Source organism: Hypanus sabinus, chromosome 24 (assembly GCF_030144855.1).
Source record: "Hypanus sabinus isolate sHypSab1 chromosome 24, sHypSab1.hap1, whole genome shotgun sequence".
NCBI classification, from domain to species: domain Eukaryota; kingdom Metazoa; phylum Chordata; class Chondrichthyes; order Myliobatiformes; family Dasyatidae; genus Hypanus; species Hypanus sabinus.
The window spans coordinates 32,451,828-32,469,268 of record NC_082729.1 but is presented as its reverse complement, the minus strand read 5'-3'; the positions used below and the strand labels follow the sequence as shown (position 1 = coordinate 32,469,268).

Genomic DNA, 17,441 nt, shown 5'->3' with positions numbered 1-17,441 from the left:
ATCAAGCCCACATACACCAGTTGTGCTGGAAGATCATTCCATACATCTCACAACCCTCTGGGGAAGAAGTTTCCCCTTGAGCTTTTCACCTTTCACCCTTAACCCATGCCCTCTAGTTGTAGTGCTACCCAAGTTCAATGGAAAAAGCCTGCTTGCATTTGCCCTATCTATACCCCACATTTTTATACTGCCATCAAATCTCCCCTCAAGTTAATATGTCCAAGGAATAAAATCCTAACTTTTCAATCTTTCCTTGGTCCTTCAAGTCAAGTAAAGTCAAGTCAACTTTTATTGTCATTTTGACCATAACTGGTCAAAATTTTTACTGCATAGTAAAAATGAGACAACGTTTTTCGGGACCATGGTGTTACATGACACAGTACAAAAACTAGACTGAACTATGAAATTAAAAAAAAACAGAAAGCTGTACTAGACTACAGACCTACACTGGACTGCATAAAGTGCACAAAAACAGTTCTGGCATTACAATAAATAATAAACAGGACAGTAGGGCAAGGTGTCAGTCCAGGCTTCGGGTACTGATAGCTTGGGGGAAGAAACTGTTACATAGTCTGGTCGTGAGAGCCCAAATGCTTTGGAGCCTTTTCCCAGATGGCAGGAGGGAGAAGAGTTTGTATGAGGGGTGCGTTGGGTCCTTCATAATGCTGTTTGCTTTGCGGATGCAACGTGTAGTGTAAATGTCCGTGATGGCGGGAAGAGAGACCCCGATGATCTTCTCAGCTGACCTCACTATCCGCTGCAGGGTCTTCCGATCCGAGATGGTGCAATTTCCGAACCGGGCAGTGATGCAGCTGCTCAGGATGCTCTCAATACAACCCCTGTAGAATGTGATGAGGATGGGGGGGTGGGAGATGGACTTTCCTCAGCCTTCGCAAAAAGGCTGGGCTTTCTTTGCTATGGAGCTGGTGTTGAGGGACCAGGTGAGATTCTCCATTCTTGACAGTATCCTTGTAAATCTTCTCTGTAACTCTTTCAGCCTTATTTACAGCTTTCCTGTAGGTAGGTGACCAAAACTCGATATATTGCTCCAAATTAGACTGAACGACCTGATTGGCTCCTGTTTCTTATGGTCTTATGCCAAAGTAACCTTTTTTCTGTCCTTTTGTACGCCTATCTGTTTCCTCCTCCACCCTGGCACCCAGCACCCTGTGAAAAGTAAATCTTGTCCTGCACACTGAAAAAAGAGCCTTTCCTTTCACCTTTAAATTGCAGATGCTAGAAATCCAGGGCAATGCACGCAGAATGCTGGAGGAGCTCAGTGGGTCAGCAAGCATCCGGGGAGGGGAAAGAACAGTTGCCATTTCAGGCCGGGACTCTGATCTCAGCTATTTATTCCCCTCCACAGATGCCAAGTTCCTCATGTGCGTAGTGTGTTCTGGCCCTGTCTCTGTACAGTGTGGCACATCTCTCACACGACTTAAAGACTCAGGTTTATTGTGACCTATATATAGCTCGGGTACCGAAGCCTTTTACTCAGCACTGTCGTAATTTTATGTATTGCACTGTGACGCTGGCAAAATCCCCCAAATTTCATGACGTCTGTGAGTGGTGATGAGCCTCTGTTGTGGACTGAGTGGGAAGGGGTCAGGGAGAGTGGAATCATGGTTGAAAAAAGGAGAAGGGAGCAAATAAACCAATTGTTTGGAATCAAATGACCTTGCCTGATGCCTCAGGGCTGGGTATGTTTACATCCACTCCCACCCGTACCTCGTCACTCCCGTGGTGATCCATCCTTGCCATTCCCAACACCCTTTGCTCCCGCCAGATTTACCAACTCTGTCCCTGCTCCACGCTGCTGATACAGTACGGTGCGAAAGTCTTAGGCACCGCCGAAGGCATTTAACAGGACAGTATATTGTGGATGGTTGCAGCACTGCTGTGCAAGACGTAAAAAAATTACTTAAATTTCAAAGGAGCAGATGAGGGGTGGTGCTCATGGACCATTTCAGGAAATCTGATGGCAGAGGGGATGAACCTGTTCCTGAATCATTGAGTGTAAATCTTCAGGCTCCTGCATCTCCTTGATGGTAGCAAAGAGAACAAGGCATGGCCTAGGTCATTAGATCTCTGCTGGGAAGCTGCTGTCCTGCTGGTGCGGCTGAAGTTTGCCGATAATTCTGTTCACGCTTAGCAGTGGTTCCCGTGGAGCCGACGGTGAGAGACACGGAAGTAGGACTGGGAGGTGCAAGGTTGTGTGCCGAGAGGGTGTGGGTTTCCTGGATTATTGTTGCACTGAGGGATGATGGCCACTGTGGGGCAGTGTTTCCCCACTCTGCCAGTCAGCGAGTGCGGGAAGGGAGCCCGGCCTCTTCCCTTTCTGATCTCTCACCCCTAATTCCTCAATGCAGCGTTCTGCACCGAGCTGCATTCTCCCAGAATCGCTCGGAGGGGCCAGATATATCCACCCTCCCAGGACACAGCCTCCTACACGGAGCTGCATTCTCCCTGAATCGCTCGGAGCAGGGGCCAGATATTACCCCCCCCCCCCCCAAATGCTGCCGTGTTCTACACAGAGCTGCATTCTCCCTGAATCACTCGGAGGGGCCAGATATATCCACCCTCCCAGGACACAGCCTCCTACACGGAGCTGCATTCTCCCTGAATCGCTCGGAGCAGGGGCCAGATATTACCCCCCCCCCCCCCCAAATGATACCGTGTTCTACACGGAGCTGCATTCTCCCTGAATCGCTCGGAGCAGGGGCCAGATATCGCCCCACCCTTGAACGACCTTCGACTCTGCGTCATGCAGGCTGCTGATTTGGCTGCCACAGGGCTATGGGCCTACCCAGGTGGAGTGCCCCACCCTCGCTGTGTCAGCCCACACGTCCCCAAGAGCTGAGTCATGTCGAGTTATGACAGAGTGCAGGATGCTGTGCTAACTTTTTAACCTTTGTGAAGATCAATCTAACCCTGCTTCCCCCCCTCCCCCTTAGCCCTCTGTTTATCTAAAAGTCTCTTAAAAATGTCCCTAGTATATCTGCCTCTATCTCCACACCTGTCAGGGCATTACACTCGTTGTGTAAAAATCTTACCTCTGACATTTTCCTCTGATCACCTTAAAAGTTATACTCCTCATGTTAGCCATTTATGCTCTGGCAAAAATTTCTGTCTGTCCACTCGATCTATGCCTCTTATCATCTTGTACACCTCTATCAAATTGCCTCGTATCCTCTGTCACTCCAAAGAGAAAAGCCGGAGATCATGACCTATCGTGAGGGGACACACTAGTAAATCTCCTCTGCACCCTCTTTCACATTCTTCCTATAATGAGATGCCCAGAACTGAACACAATAGTCCACGTGTGGTCTAACCAGTTTTATATAGCTGGAACATTACCTCGCGGCTCTTGAACTCAATCCCCCGACTAATGAGGGTCAACACACCAATTGCCCTCTTAATCACCCTATCAAATTGAGTGGCAACTTTGAGGAATCTGTGTACAAGTCTCTGTAATGGGCCATATTGTAATTCTATGTCCTGATCTATGCTATAGGTTTCAAAAGTACTTTTAATGTCAAAGAACTGTATGCAATATACGTTCTGAAATTCTTTTTCTTCACAAACATCCACAAAAATAGAGCAGTGCCCCAAAGAATGAACTACAAGCAAAAAATCATCAGCTGCCTCCACCGAGCCCTCAAGTGTGTAGCAAAACATCAGTAAAGACGCAGTACCCAAAGACTACTCCTTCACCTGGTAATCAGGCTTTCTCTCCCTCGTCGGAACAAGAGGGGTCGCTGTTTCACAGCGAGAGGGGAGACAACAAAACAACTCGCTGGTTGGTGTTGGCAGTCTGTTGTGTTGCTTTTTCTGAGCTCTGTGCCTCTGGGCGCACAGCCAACAGCAAACCCGCTGCTTCCGATCTTGCTTGCTCACCCCCGGCGGCGACGGCACCAGCCCGCCTCCAGAGCCGCGAGAATCCTGCAACCTGAAGGCGCGCTAGTCTTCTGGGCCGCGTCCTTGGCGTGTCGAAATGCGGCCGGTCGTGAGGCCCTGAGAGCGGGTCCCATTCCCACAAAGACCCAAAGTCAGAGTGTAATCTTCAAAAGAAGCTTGAAAGGGAAAAAGAGATCAAAGAGAGAAATAGAGTTGTTTCCAAAAATAAAAGCAAAGGAGTTGACGTTTAGCACCATCATCACTCAGCTCCGCCTTTTTGCTGTTAATCCCCAGATACTTGCGTAAACAAATTTCAACCCATCCCACTGACAATTTTGCCCTGTCAGTCCTCACTGTCACATGATTGTCCAAACCTCCGCCCTATCACCCTTGTTTGTCATCCCCCTGCCAAACTAGTTTAAACCCTCCCCAACAGCTCCAGCAATTATATTCTCCCTCAGGCCTGCCCTTTTTGTACACGTAGTACCTCCTCCAGAGGAGAAACCTGAAACTCTGCCCCCCCCCCCCCCCCGCATCAACTTCTGAGCAACACGTTCATCTGCCAGATCACCCTGTCCTTACACTCGCAGGTAGCAATTCAAGTCACACTGCACTTGGGGCCCTGCTTCTCGGCCTTCTCCCTGATCTGCTAAAATCTCTCCCAAGACCTCACTGCTTTTCCTGCCTATGTCGTTGGCGCCAATATGTACCAAGGTTTTCTACCCTGGTTACTGCTAAACTCCTCTCCCTGCTTCGCTTCTGAGCCATAGACCCTCAGATTCCAGACTCTTGTGGCGATGGAGACATCCTCTTGGAGGGTTCAGTCAGATCCCCGTCAAGATTGTTCGGCGAGCCTGGAGTTTAGGTCGAGGTGACATGATCAGTGTGTTGTTGAGCGTTGTTTCTGCCGTGTGCTGGAGCTTATATTGGTCCGACTCATTCCGATTGGTTGGCTGGCATGCTGGCCGCTAGGCTCGGCCAATCGGATAGCTGAATGGTCGCCGCTGGCCTGTGTCACTGGTAGGTGAGGGGAGTGGACCATAGGAGAAAGGGAACCGGGGGAGGTGATCGGCAGGTGAGGAGAAGAGGCAAGAGGTCAGAGTGAGGAATAGAGGGAGGGGGAGGGAATTTTTTTAACTGAAACCGATGTTCATGCCATCAGGTTGGAGGCTACTGAGATGGAATATAAGATGTTGCTCATCCACCCTGAGGGTGGACGAGAGGCCATGGACTGGCATGTTGGAATGGGGATAGGAATTAAAATGGTTGGCCACAGGAAAGTTCCACTTTTGGTGGATGGAGTGGAGGTGCTTGACGAAAGACCTTGATTCCTTCTTCTCCAGTACTTTACCTTTCCTACCCGCTTGGCTTCACCTTTTAGCTATCCTTCCCCTAGCCGCACCTTTCTCTACTGATGTCCTGTCCAGTCCTGCCGAAGGGCCTCAGCCCAAAACAACAGCCCTGTGTTCGTTTCCATGTCCTGGCTGGTCTGAATGAAGATGCCCAATGTAGCACCCGCTTGGCCCCCCCCCGAGCAGGGTCGCACGAAGCCATGGGGGCAGCTGGTGCACATCACAAGTCCTGGTTATACACCACTGATGTCAGGCAGACAGTCTCTGAAGAGTATCGATCATGGCTGAGGTCACCCGTCTTGTGAAGACACTGGCAGGAGAAGGCAACGGTAAACCAGTTCTGTAGGAAAATTTGCCAAGAACTATCACGGTCATGGAAAGGCCACAATTGCCCATGTTATGCAACGCAGCACATGATGATGACTATATTCATGTTTATTACAAACTTGCTCATTTTTACGTCTTGCACTATACTGCTGCCACAAAAGCAACAAATTAGTGACATTTACGTCAGCAACAACGCGGTAAACCTTACCTGATCTTGAACCTGTGGGAGGAAACCCACACGGTCATGGCGAGAGTGCGCAAACTCCTCACAGACAGCAGCGGGATTAAACCTGGGCTGCTGGTGCTGAAATGGAGTTATGCTAACCGCTCCTAAAGGGAGCAAGGATAGAGGGAAGGTAGCCTCTCCCTCTTGCCAGGACAGCATCCCAAACAACGAAATGTCCCCAGAATGGACAGGTCATGGCCGGGAGAGCCTGAGGAACGGGCAGAAGATACAGTGGCGTAGACTCTAGAGCAGGGGTTCCTGGCATGGTTTTAGACCACAGATCCCTACCATGAACCGAGGGGTCTGTGGACCCCAGGTTAGGACCCCTGTTCTTGGGGAGGAAGGGTAGGCAATCAGACATGAGCTCAGAATCAGGTTTCGTATCACTGACATAGAGCACAGCACAGTACAGACCCTTCGGCCCACTATGTTGTTATTGACATTGTCATCTAATCTTAGATCAATCTAACACTTACTCATACATAGCCTTCCATTTTTCTATTATCCATCTGCTGTATAAGTGTCTCTTAAACAAACCTAATATATCTGCCTCTACCACCAACCCTAGCAGTGCATTCCAGGTACCGACCAAAAAAAATCTTATCTCTGACACACAGCCCAAATACTTACTTCCAATTGCCTTAAAATTATGCCCTCTCGTATTAGTTAATTGCCACCCAGGGAGAAAGGTCTGTGACTATCTCATCATCTCGTATACCTGTCAAGTCGCTTCTCGTCCTCCTTTGCTCCAAAGAGACAAGGCCTTGATTGCTCAACCTTTCCTCATAAGACAAGCTCTCTAATCCAGACAGCGTCCTGGTAAATCTCCTCTGCACCCTCCCTAAAGCTTCCACGTCCTTCTTGGTGATCAGAACTGAACAAGTGTGATCTAACCAGAGTTTTATGGAGCTGCAACATTACCTCAGGCCGGGGGTGGGACAAGCTCCTGTTACCTATTAAATGCTCCAGTGGCGGGTGTCTGAAATAGCCTCTGATAACCAGGTCCAGCACTTGGCCTTCATGTGCGTCTTAGCTGCTAAGCCTGTCCGAACCATTTCTACTGACAGAAAGGTCAAAGGCACCTTAAAACCAGTCACTTTGGGCAGATGGGATGCATCAGCCATGTTTAGCAGCTCATCTAGAAGAAGGAAAACTGATCTCAAAACTCCACTGCCTTACATCAGTGCACACTGGGAAAGGATTCGTCGAGGGGAAAAATCCGGAGCTGTAGTCCCTGCTGAGTTGAATGCTGATTGACAACTCCTGATACTCCGCTGGTGCCAAACTGTATCGGTCTCCGCCATTCCCTTGGATTCATCAGCTGCGGGAAGTGGGGTGGGGGGCGGGGCTGCTGTACGAGCTGCATATCACGTGCCCTGACTTGCGTATCATATAGACAGCGAGGAGACATGGTTGTCTCCGACCAGTGGAGGGGCTCAAAAAATAAACATTACAGTCGGCCCTCCTTATCCGCGGGGGATTGCTTCCGGGGCCCCCGCAGATACTAAAAAATGCGGATGCTGAAGTCCCTTATTTAACCTGTCTCAATATGGTGGTCTTTAGGACCCAGTGGAACTCCGGACTTCATTTAACCTGTTTCAGTGAGGTGGGCTTTAGGACCTGGTGCAGCTCTGAATCCGCAGTGTTTCTGTTCACAGAAATAATCACGATTGCGACTGAAAATAAGGTGGAAGTAATAAAGCGATCAGAAAGAGGTGAAACGCCATCGGTCATTGGAAAAGCGTTAGGCTACAGTTGGTCAACGATCGGAACAATTTTAATGGAGCATGTGAAAGGCCCTGCCCTGATGAAAGCTACAATTATTACTAAGCAATGCAGTTGTTTAATTATTGAAATAAGTGTTAAACACAATAGCACTATGTGTTATTGAGTAAGTGTTCAGTACACATAGAAAGGTAAAATATACAGTATATACTAAGACAAACATTTTACTAACTGAGGCTACAAAATACCGGACGTACCGCCTTGGACTTCAAATCCGGCTTAAAGACGGACTCAGGAACGGAACTCGTTCATAACATGGGGACTACCTGTACTTTTAAATCATCTCTAGATTACTTATAATACCTAATACAATCTAAATGCTATGTAAATAGTTGCTATACTGTATTGCTTAGGGGAAAATGACAAGAAAAAATTAGTCTGCACCTGCTCAAACAATGAGTGCTGGAGAGAGAACTTCTGGGTTTTCCCGATCCGCGGTTGGTCGAATCCGTAAATAAGGAGGGCCGACAGTATCTCGTGGCTCTTGAATTCAGTCCCCCGACTAATGGTGGCCAACACCTTCTTAACTACCCTATCAGCTTGCACTGTAACTTTGAAGGATCTATAGACATAGACCCCAGGATCCCTCTGTTCCTCCATGGACACCTGTGTCCCTGAGATAAGATAGAGACATACAGTGAAGAAAGGTTAGAGATGGACATTTCATGTGGGAACAGCTGAAATGTGTACGGGTGCAGGGTGCAGGAATGGTGCCGTTGGGAAAGGTGGCCAGGACCACCCGGAAGTGCCCACCCCAGTCACTATTCTCCTGTTTCCCCCCGTTGGGTCACTGTGATCCTCACCACATTCCAACAAGGAATGAGGATTTTCCTCCAATTCCACGGTGTCAAAACACTCGGGCCACCATGACCCCTACTGTGGCGCCTTCTCTAAGGACTTGTACCTTCTCTGTGTGACAACGTGGCTTTCCTCCCACAGTTCACAGTTCAAAGATGGTTGGAAGGTTATTTGCTCATTGTAAACTGCCCCATGATTAGCCTAGGGTTAAAAATGTGGGTTGTTGGGCGGTGCAGCTGAATGGACCTGAATCTACACTGTATCTCTGAATAAATCAGACTCATGGGGGGAGCTGAATTGATACTACTGGGAGCATCGGGTAACCAGCACGGCCCTAGGGATTGAGGTAAACTACAGTAGTTAGAAGCAGAAAACAGGAAGAGGCCCTTGGAGGCTGTTTTCCACCCAATCTGTCTCCCATACCTACTTCTTCCCAATCAGTTCCCCAGCCCTGTATTCTCCCACACCTACCTCCTCCCAATCAGTTCCCCAGCCCTGTATTCTCCCACACCTACCTCCTCCCAATCAGTTCCCCAGCCCTGTATTCTCCCACACCTACCTCCTCCCAATCAGTTCCCCAGCCCTGTATTCTCCCACACCTACCTCCTCCCAATCAGTTCCCCAGTCCTGTATTCTCCCACACCTACCTCCTCCCAATCAGTTCCCCAGCCCTGTATTCTCCCACACCTACCTCCTCCCAATCAGTTCCCCATCCCTGTATTCTCCCACACCTACCTCCTCCCAATCAGTTCCCCAGCCCTGTATTCTCCCACACCTACCTCCTCCCAATCAGTTCCCCAGTCCTGTATTCTCCCACACCTACCTCCTCCCAATCAGTTCCCCAGCCCTGTATTCTCCCATACCTACCTCCTCCCAATCAGTTCCCCAGTCCTGTATTCTCCCACACCTACCTCCTCCCAATCAGTTCCCCAGTCCTGTATTCTCCCACACCTACCTCCTCCCAATCAGTTCCCCAGTCCTGTATTCTCCCACACCTACCTCCTCCCAATCAGTTCCCCAGTCCTGTATTCTCCCACACCTACCTCCTCCCAATCAGTTCCCCAGTCCTGTATTCTCCCACACCTACCTCCTCCCAATCAGTTCCCCAATCCTGTATTCTCCCACACCTACCTCCTCCCAATCAGTTCCCCAGCCCTGTATTCTCCCATACCTACCTCCTCCCAATCAGTTCCCCAGTCCTGTATTCTCCCACACCTACCTCCTCCCAATCAGTTCCCCAGTCCTGTATTCTCCCACACCTACTTCTTCCCAATCAGTTCCCCAGTCCTGTATTCTCCCACACCTACCTCCTCCCAATGTTCCCCAGTCCAGTATTTTCCCACACCTACCTCCACCCAATCAGTTCCCCAGTCCTGTATTCTCCCACACCTACCTCCTCCCAATCAGTTCCCCAGCCCTGTATTCTCCCATACCTACCTCTTCCCAATCAGTTCCCCAGTCCTGTATTCTCCCACACCTACCTCCTCCCAATCAGTTCCCCAGTCCTGTATTCTCCCACACCTACCTCCTCCCAATCAGTTCCCCAGTCCTGTATTCTCCCACACCTACCATTCCCAATCAGTTCCCCAGCCCTGTATTCTCCCATACCTACCTCCTCCCAATCAGTTCCCCAGTTCTGTATTCTCCCACACCTACCTCCTCCCAATCAGTTCCCCAGTCCTGTATTCTCCCACACCTACCTCCTCCCAATCAGTTCCCCAGTCCTGTATTCTCCCACACCTACTTCTTCCCAATCAGTTCCCCAGTCCTGTATTCTCCCACACCTACCTCCTCCCAATCAGTTCCCCAGTCCTGTATTCTCCCACACCTACCTCCTCCCAATCAGTTCCCCAGCCCTGTATTCTCCCACACCTACCTCCTCCCAATCAGTTCCCCAGTCCTGTATTCTCCCACACCTACCTCCTCCCAATCAGTTCCCCAGTCCTGTATTCTCCCACACCTACCTCCTCCCAATCAGTTCCCCAGTCCTGTATTCTCCCACACCTACCTCCTCCCAATCAGTTCCCCAGCCCTGTATTCTCCCACACCTACCTCCTCCCAATCAGTTCCCCAGTCCTGTATTCTCCCACACCTACCTCCTCCCAATCAGTTCCCCAGTCCTGTATTCTCCCACACCTACCTCCTCCCAATCAGTTCCCCAGTCCTGTATTCTCCCACACCTACCTCCTCCCAATCAGTTCCCCAGTCCTGTATTCTCCCACACCTACCTCCTCCCAATCAGTTCCCCAGTCCTGTATTCTCCCATACCTACCTCCTCCCAATCAGTTCCCCAGTCCTGTATTCTCCCACACCTACCTCCTCCCAATCAGTTCCCCAGCCCTGTATTCTCCCACACCTACTTCTTCCCAATCAGTTCCCCAGTCCTGTATTCTCCCACACCTACCTCCTCCCAATCAGTTCCCCAGCCCTGTATTCTCCCACACCTACCTCCTCCCAATCAGTTCCCCAGCCCTGTATTCTCCCACACCTACCTCCTCCCAATCAGTTCCCCAGCCCTGTATTCTCCCACACCTACCTCCTCCCAATCAGTTCCCCAGCCCTGTATTCTCCCACACCTACCTCCTCCCAATCAGTTCCCCAGCCCTGTATTCTCCCACACCTACCTCCTCCCAATCAGTTCCCCAGTCCTGTATTCTCCCACACCTACCTCCTCCCAATCAGTTCCCCAGTCCTGTATTCTCCCACACCTACCTCCTCCCAATCAGTTCCCCAGTCCTGTATTCTCCCACACCTACCTCCTCCCAATCAGTTCCCCAGCCCTGTATTCTCCCACACCTACCTCCTCCCAATCAGTTCCCCAGCCCTGTATTCTCCCACACCTACCTCCTCCCAATCAGTTCCCCAGCCCTGTATTCTCCCACACCTACCTCCTCCCATTGTTCCCCAGTCCTGTATTCTCCCACACCTACCTCCTCCCAATCAGTTCCCCAGTCCTGTATTCTCCCACACCTACCTCCTCCCAATCAGTTCCCCAGTCCTGTATTCTCCCATACCTACCTCCTCCCAATCAGTTCCCCAGCCCTGTATTCTCCCACACCTACCTCCTCCCAATCAGTTCTCCAGCCCTGTATTCTCCCATACCTACCTCCTCCCAATCAGTTCTCCAGCCCTGTATTCTCCCACACCTACCTCCTCCCAATCAGTTCCCCAGCCCTGTATTCTCCCACACCTACTTCTTCCAAATCAGTTCTCCAGCCCTGTATTCTCCCATACCTACTTCTTCCCAATCAGTTCCCCAGTCCTGTATTCTCCCATACCTACCTCCTCCCAATCAGTTCCCCAGTCCTGTATTCTCCCACACCTACCTCCTCCCAATCAGATCCCCAGTCCTGTATTCTCCCACACCTACCTCCTCCCAATCAGTTCCCCAGTCCTGTATTCTCCCATACCTACCTCCTCCCAATCAGTTCCCCAGTCCTGTATTCTCCCACACCTACCTCCTCCCAATCAGTTCCCCAGTCCTGTATTCTCCCACACCTACTTCTTCCCAATCAGTTCCCCAGCCCTGTATTCTCCCACACCTACCTCCTCCCAATCAGTTCCCCAGCCCTGTATTCTCCCACACCTACTTCTTCCCAATCAGTTCCCCAGTCCTGTATTCTCCCACACCTACCTCCTCCCAATCAGTTCCCCAGTCCTGTATTCTCCCATACCTACCTCCTCCCAATCAGTTCCCCAGCCCTGTATTCTCCCACACCTACCTCCTCCCAATCAGTTCCCCAGTCCTGTATTCTCCCACACCTACCTCCTCCCAATCAGTTCCCCAGTACTGTATTCTCCCACACCTACCTCCTCCCAATCAGTTCCCCAGCCCTGTATTCTCCCACACCTACCTCCTCCCAATCAGTTCCCCAGTCCTGTATTCTCCCACACCTACTTCTTCCCAATCAGTTCCCCAGCCCTGTATTCTCCCACACCTACCTCCTCCCAATCAGTTCCCCAGCCCTGTATTCTCCCACACCTACCTCCTCCCAATCAGTTCCCCAGTCCTGTATTCTCCCACACCTACCTCCTCCCAATCAGTTCCCCAGCCCTGTATTCTCCCACACCTACCTCCTCCCAATCAGTTCCCCAGCCCTGTATTCTCCCACACCTACCTCCTCCCAATCTGTTCCCCAGCCCTGTATTCTCCCACACCTACCTCCTCCCAATCAGTTCCCCAGTCCTGTATTCTCCCACACCTACTTCTACCCAATCAGTTCCCCAGTCCTGTATTCTCCCACACCTACCTCCTCCCAATCAGTTCCCCAGTCCTGTATTCTCCCACAACTACCTCCTCCCAATCAGTTCCCCAGTCCTGTATTCTCCCACACCAACCTCCTCCCAATCAGTTCCCCAGTCCTGTATTCTCCCACACCTACCATTCCCAATCAGTTCCCCAGCCCTGTATTCTCCCATACCTACCTCCTCCCAATCAGTTCCCCAGTTCTGTATTCTCCCACACCTACCTCCTCCCAATCAGTTCCCCAGTCCTGTATTCTCCCACACCTACCTCCTCCCAATCAGTTCCCCAGTCCCTGTATTCTCCAACACCTACTTCTTCCCAATCAGTTCCCCAGTCCTGTATTCTCCCACACCTACCTCCTCCCAATCAGTTCCCCAGTCCTGTATTCTCCCATACCTACCTCCTCCCAATCAGTTCCCCAGTCCTGTATTCTCCCACACCTACCTCCTCCCAATCAGTTCCCCAGTCCTGTATTCTCCCACACCTACTTCATCCCAATCAGTTCCCCACCCCTGTATTCCCCCATACCTACCTCCTCCCAATCAGTTCCCCAGTCCTGTATTCTCCCATACCTACCTCCTCCCAATCAGTTCCCCAGTTCTGTATTCTCCCACACCTACCTCCTCCCAATCAGTTCCCCAGTCCTGTATTCTCCCACACCTACCTCCTCCCAATCAGTTCCCCAGTCCTGTATTCTCCCACACCTACTTCTTCCCAATCAGTTCCCCAGTCCTGTATTCTCCCACACCTACTCCTCCCAATCAGTTCCCCCAGTCCTGTATTCTCCCACACCTACCTCCTCCCAATCAGTTCCCCAGCCCTGTATTCTCCCACACCTACCTCCTCCCAATCAGTTCCCCAGTCCTGTATTCTCCCACACCTACCTCCTCCCAATCAGTTCCCCAGTCCTGTATTCTCCCACACCTACCTCCTCCCAATCAGTTCCCCCAGTCCTGTATTCTCCCCACACCTACTTCTTCCCAATCAGTTCCCCAGTCCTGTATTCTCCCACACCTACCTCCTCCCAATCAGTTCCCCAGTCCTGTATTCTCCCACACCTACCTCCTCCCAATCAGTTCCCCAGTCCTGTATTCTCCCACACCTACTTCTTCCCAATCAGTTCCCCAGCCCTGTATTCTCCCATACCTACCTCCTCCCAATGTTCCCCAGTCCTGTATTCTCCCACACCTACCTCCTCCCAATGTGTTCCCCAGCCCTGTATTCTCCCACACCTACCTCCTCCCAATCAGTTCCCAGTCCTGTATTCTCCCACACCTACCTCCTCCCAATGTTCCCCAGTCCTGTATTCTCCCACACCTACCTCCTCCCAATCAGTTCCCCAGCCCTGTATTCTCCCACACCTACCTCCTCCCAATCAGTTCCCCAGCCCTGTATTCTCCCACACCTACCTCCTCCCAATGTTCCCCAGTCCTGTATTCTCCCACACCTACCTCCTCCCAATCAGTTCCCCAGTCCTGTATTCTCCCACACCTACCTCCTCCCAATGTTCCCCAGTCCTGTATTCTCCCACACCTACCTCCTCCCAATCAGTTCCCCAGTCCTGTATTCTCCCACACCTACCTCCTCCCAATCAGTTCCCCAGTCCTGTATTCTCCCACACCTACCTCCTCCCAATCAGTTCCCCAGCCCTGTATTCTCCCACACCTACCTCCTCCCAATCAGTTCCCCCAGTCCTGTATTCTCCCACACCTTACCTCCTGCCCAATCAGTTTCCCCAGCCCTGTATTCTCCCACACCTACCTCCTCCCAATCAGTTCCCCAGCCCTGTATTCTCCCACACCTATCTCCTCCCAATCAGTTCCCCAGTCCTGTATTCTCCCACACCTACCTCCTCCCAATCAGTTCCCCAGTCCTGTATTCTCCCACACCTACCTCTCCCAATCAGTTCCCCAGTCCTGTATTCTCCCACACCTACCTCCTCCCAATCAGTTCCCCAGTCCTGTATTCTCCCACCACCTACCTCCTCCCAATCAGTTCCCCAGTCCTGTATTCTCCCACACCTACCTCCTCCCAATCAGTTCCCCAGTCCTGTATTCTCCCACACCTACCTCCTCCCCAATCAGTTCCCCAGCCCTGTATTCTCCCACACCTACTTCTCCCAATCAGTTCCCCAGCCCTGTATTCTCCCACACCTAACTCCTCCCAATCAGTTTCCCCCAGTCCCTGTATTCTCCCCACACCTACCTCCTCCCAATCAGTTCCCCAGCCCTGTATTCTCCCACACCTACCTCCTCCAATCAGTTCCCCAGTCCTGTATTCTCCCACACCTACCTCCTCCCAATCAGTTCCCCAGTCCTGTATTCTCCCACACCTACCTCCTCCCAATCAGTTCCCCAGTCCTGTATTCTCCCACACCTACCTCCTCCCAATCAGTTCCCCAGTCCTGTATTCTCCCACACCTACCTCCTCCCAATCAGTTCCCCAGTCCTGTATTCTCCCACACCTACTTCTTCCCAATCAGTTCCCCAGTCCTGTATTCTCCCACACCTACCTCCTCCCAATCAGTTCCCCAGTCCTGTATTCTCCCACACCTACCTCCTCCCAATCAGTTCCCCAGCCCTGTATTCTCCCACACCTACCCTCCTCCCAATCAGTTCCCCAGTCCTGTATTCTCCCACACCTACCTCCTCCCAATCAGTTCCCCAGTCCCTGTATTCTCCCATACCTACCTCCTCCCAATCAGTTCCCCCAGTTCTGTATTCTCCCACACCTACCTCCTCCCAATCAGTTCCCCAGTCCTGTATTCTCCCACACCTACCTCCTCCCAATCAGTTCCCCAGTCCTGTATTCTCCCACACCTACTTCTTCCCAATCAGTTCCCCAGTCCTGTATTCTCCCACACCTACCCTCCTCCCAATCAGTTCCCCAGTCCTGTATTCTCCCACACCTACCTCCTCCCAATCAGTTCCCCAGCCCTGTATTCTCCCACACCTACCTCCTCCCAATCAGTTCCCCAGTCCTGTATTCTCCCACACCTACCTCCTCCCAATCAGTTCCCCCAGTCCTGTATTCTCCCACACCTACCTCCTCCCAATCAGTTCCCCAGTCCTGTATTCTCCCACACCTACTTCTTCCCAATCAGTTCCCCAGTCCCTGTATTCTCCCACACCTACCTCCTCCCAATCAGTTCCCCAGTCCTGTATTCTCCCCACACCTACCTCCTCCCAATCAGTTCCCCAGTCCTGTATTCTCCCACACCTACTTCTTCCATCAGTTCCCCAGCCCTGTATTCTCCCATACCTACCTCCTCCCAATCAGTTCCCCAGTCCTGTATTCTCCCACACCTACTTCTTCCCAATCAGTTCCCAGTCCTGTATTTTTCCACACCTACCTCCTCCCAATCAGTTCCCCAGTCCTGTATTCTCCCACACCTACCTCCTCCAATCAGTTCCCCAGCCCTGTATTCTCCCACACCTACCTCCTCCCAATCAGTTCCCCAGCCCTGTATTCTCCCACACCTACCTCCTCCCAATCAGTTCCCCAGCCCTGTATTCTCCCACACCTACCTCCTCCCAATCAGTTCCCCAGCCCTGTATTCTCCCACACCTACCTCCTCCCAATCAGTTCCCCAGTCCCTGTATTCTCCCACACCTACCTCCTCCCAATCAGTTCCCCAGTCCTGTATTCTCCCACACCTACCTCCCTCCCAATCAGTTCCCCAGTCCTGTATTCTCCCACACCTACCTCCTCCCAATCAGTTCCCCAGTCCTGTATTCTCCCACACCTACCTCCTCCCAATCAGTTTCCCCAGCCCTGTATTCTCCCATACCTACCTCCTCCCAATCAGTTCCCCCAGTCCCTGTATTCTCCCACACCTACTCCTCCCAATCAGTTCCCGCAGTCCCTGTATTCTCCCACACCTACCTCCTCCCAATCAGTTCCCCAGTCCTGTAATTCTCCCACACCTACCTCCTCCCAATCAGTTCCCCAGTCCTGTATTCTCCCACACCTACCTCCTCCCAATGTTCCCCAGTCCTGTATTCTCCCACACCTACCTCCTCCCAATCAGTTCCCCAGTCCTGTATTCTCCCACACCTACCTCCTCCCAATCAGTTCCCCAGTCCTGTATTCTCCCACACCTACCTCCTCCCAATCAGTTCCCCAGTCCTGTATTCTCCCACACCTACCTCCTCCCAATCAGTTCCCCCAGTCCTGTATTCTCCCCACACCTACCTCCTCCCAATCAGTTCCCCAGTCCTGTATTCTCCCACACCTACCTCCTCCCAATCAGTTCCCCAGCCCTGTATTCTCCCACACCTACCTCCTCCCAATCAGTTCCCCAGTCCCTGTATTCTCCCACACCTACCTCCTCCCAATCAGTTCCCCAGTCCTGTATTCTCCCACACCTACCTCCTCCCAATCAGTATCCCCAGTCCTGTATTCTCCCACACCTACCTCCTCCCAATCAGTTCCCCAGTCCTGTATTCTCCCACACCTACCTCCTCCCAATCAGTTCCCCAGTCCTGTATTCTCCCACACCTACCTCCTCCCAATCAGTTTCCCAGTCCTGTATTCTCCCACACCTACCTCCTCCCAATCAGTTCCCCAGTCCTGTATTCTCCCACACTTACCTCCTCCCAATCAGTTCCCCAGCCTGTATTCTCCCACACCTACCTCCTCCCAATCAGTTCCCCAGCCCTGTATTCTCCCACACCTATCTCCTCCCAATCAGTTCCCCAGTTCCCTGTATTCTCCCACACCTACCTCCTCCCAATCAGTTCCCCAGTCCTGTATTCTCCCACACCTACCTCCTCCCAATCAGTTCCCCAGTCCTGTATTCTCCACACCT

At 51.5% G+C, this 17,441-nt stretch overlaps 1 protein-coding gene and 1 long non-coding RNA gene across 7 annotated transcripts in view; one reads left to right on the top strand and one right to left on the bottom strand.

Annotated features, from left to right (window-relative positions):
- otud5a (OTU deubiquitinase 5a) overlaps positions 1–17,441 on the top strand; it is a 75,500-nt gene that overhangs the window by 37,990 nt on the left and 20,069 nt on the right. The gene's annotated exons all lie outside the window — the stretch shown is intronic.
- LOC132380619 (uncharacterized) overlaps positions 10,945–17,441 on the bottom strand; it is a 10,414-nt gene continuing 3,917 nt past the window's right edge. The window contains exons 3-8 of one of the 4 annotated variants that reach the window (XR_009507826.1): positions 16,558–16,691; positions 15,897–15,936; positions 13,646–13,781; positions 12,988–13,379; positions 11,888–12,854; positions 10,945–11,185 (exon numbers count right to left, since the gene is read on the bottom strand). This is a non-coding gene — a long non-coding RNA (uncharacterized LOC132380619). Of the gene's footprint in view, positions 11,186–11,207; positions 12,855–12,987; positions 13,380–13,645; positions 13,782–15,896; positions 15,937–16,557; positions 16,692–17,441 lie in introns of those variants that run through there. The other 3 variants (XR_009507823.1, XR_009507824.1, XR_009507825.1) reach the window with 3 other exon arrangements.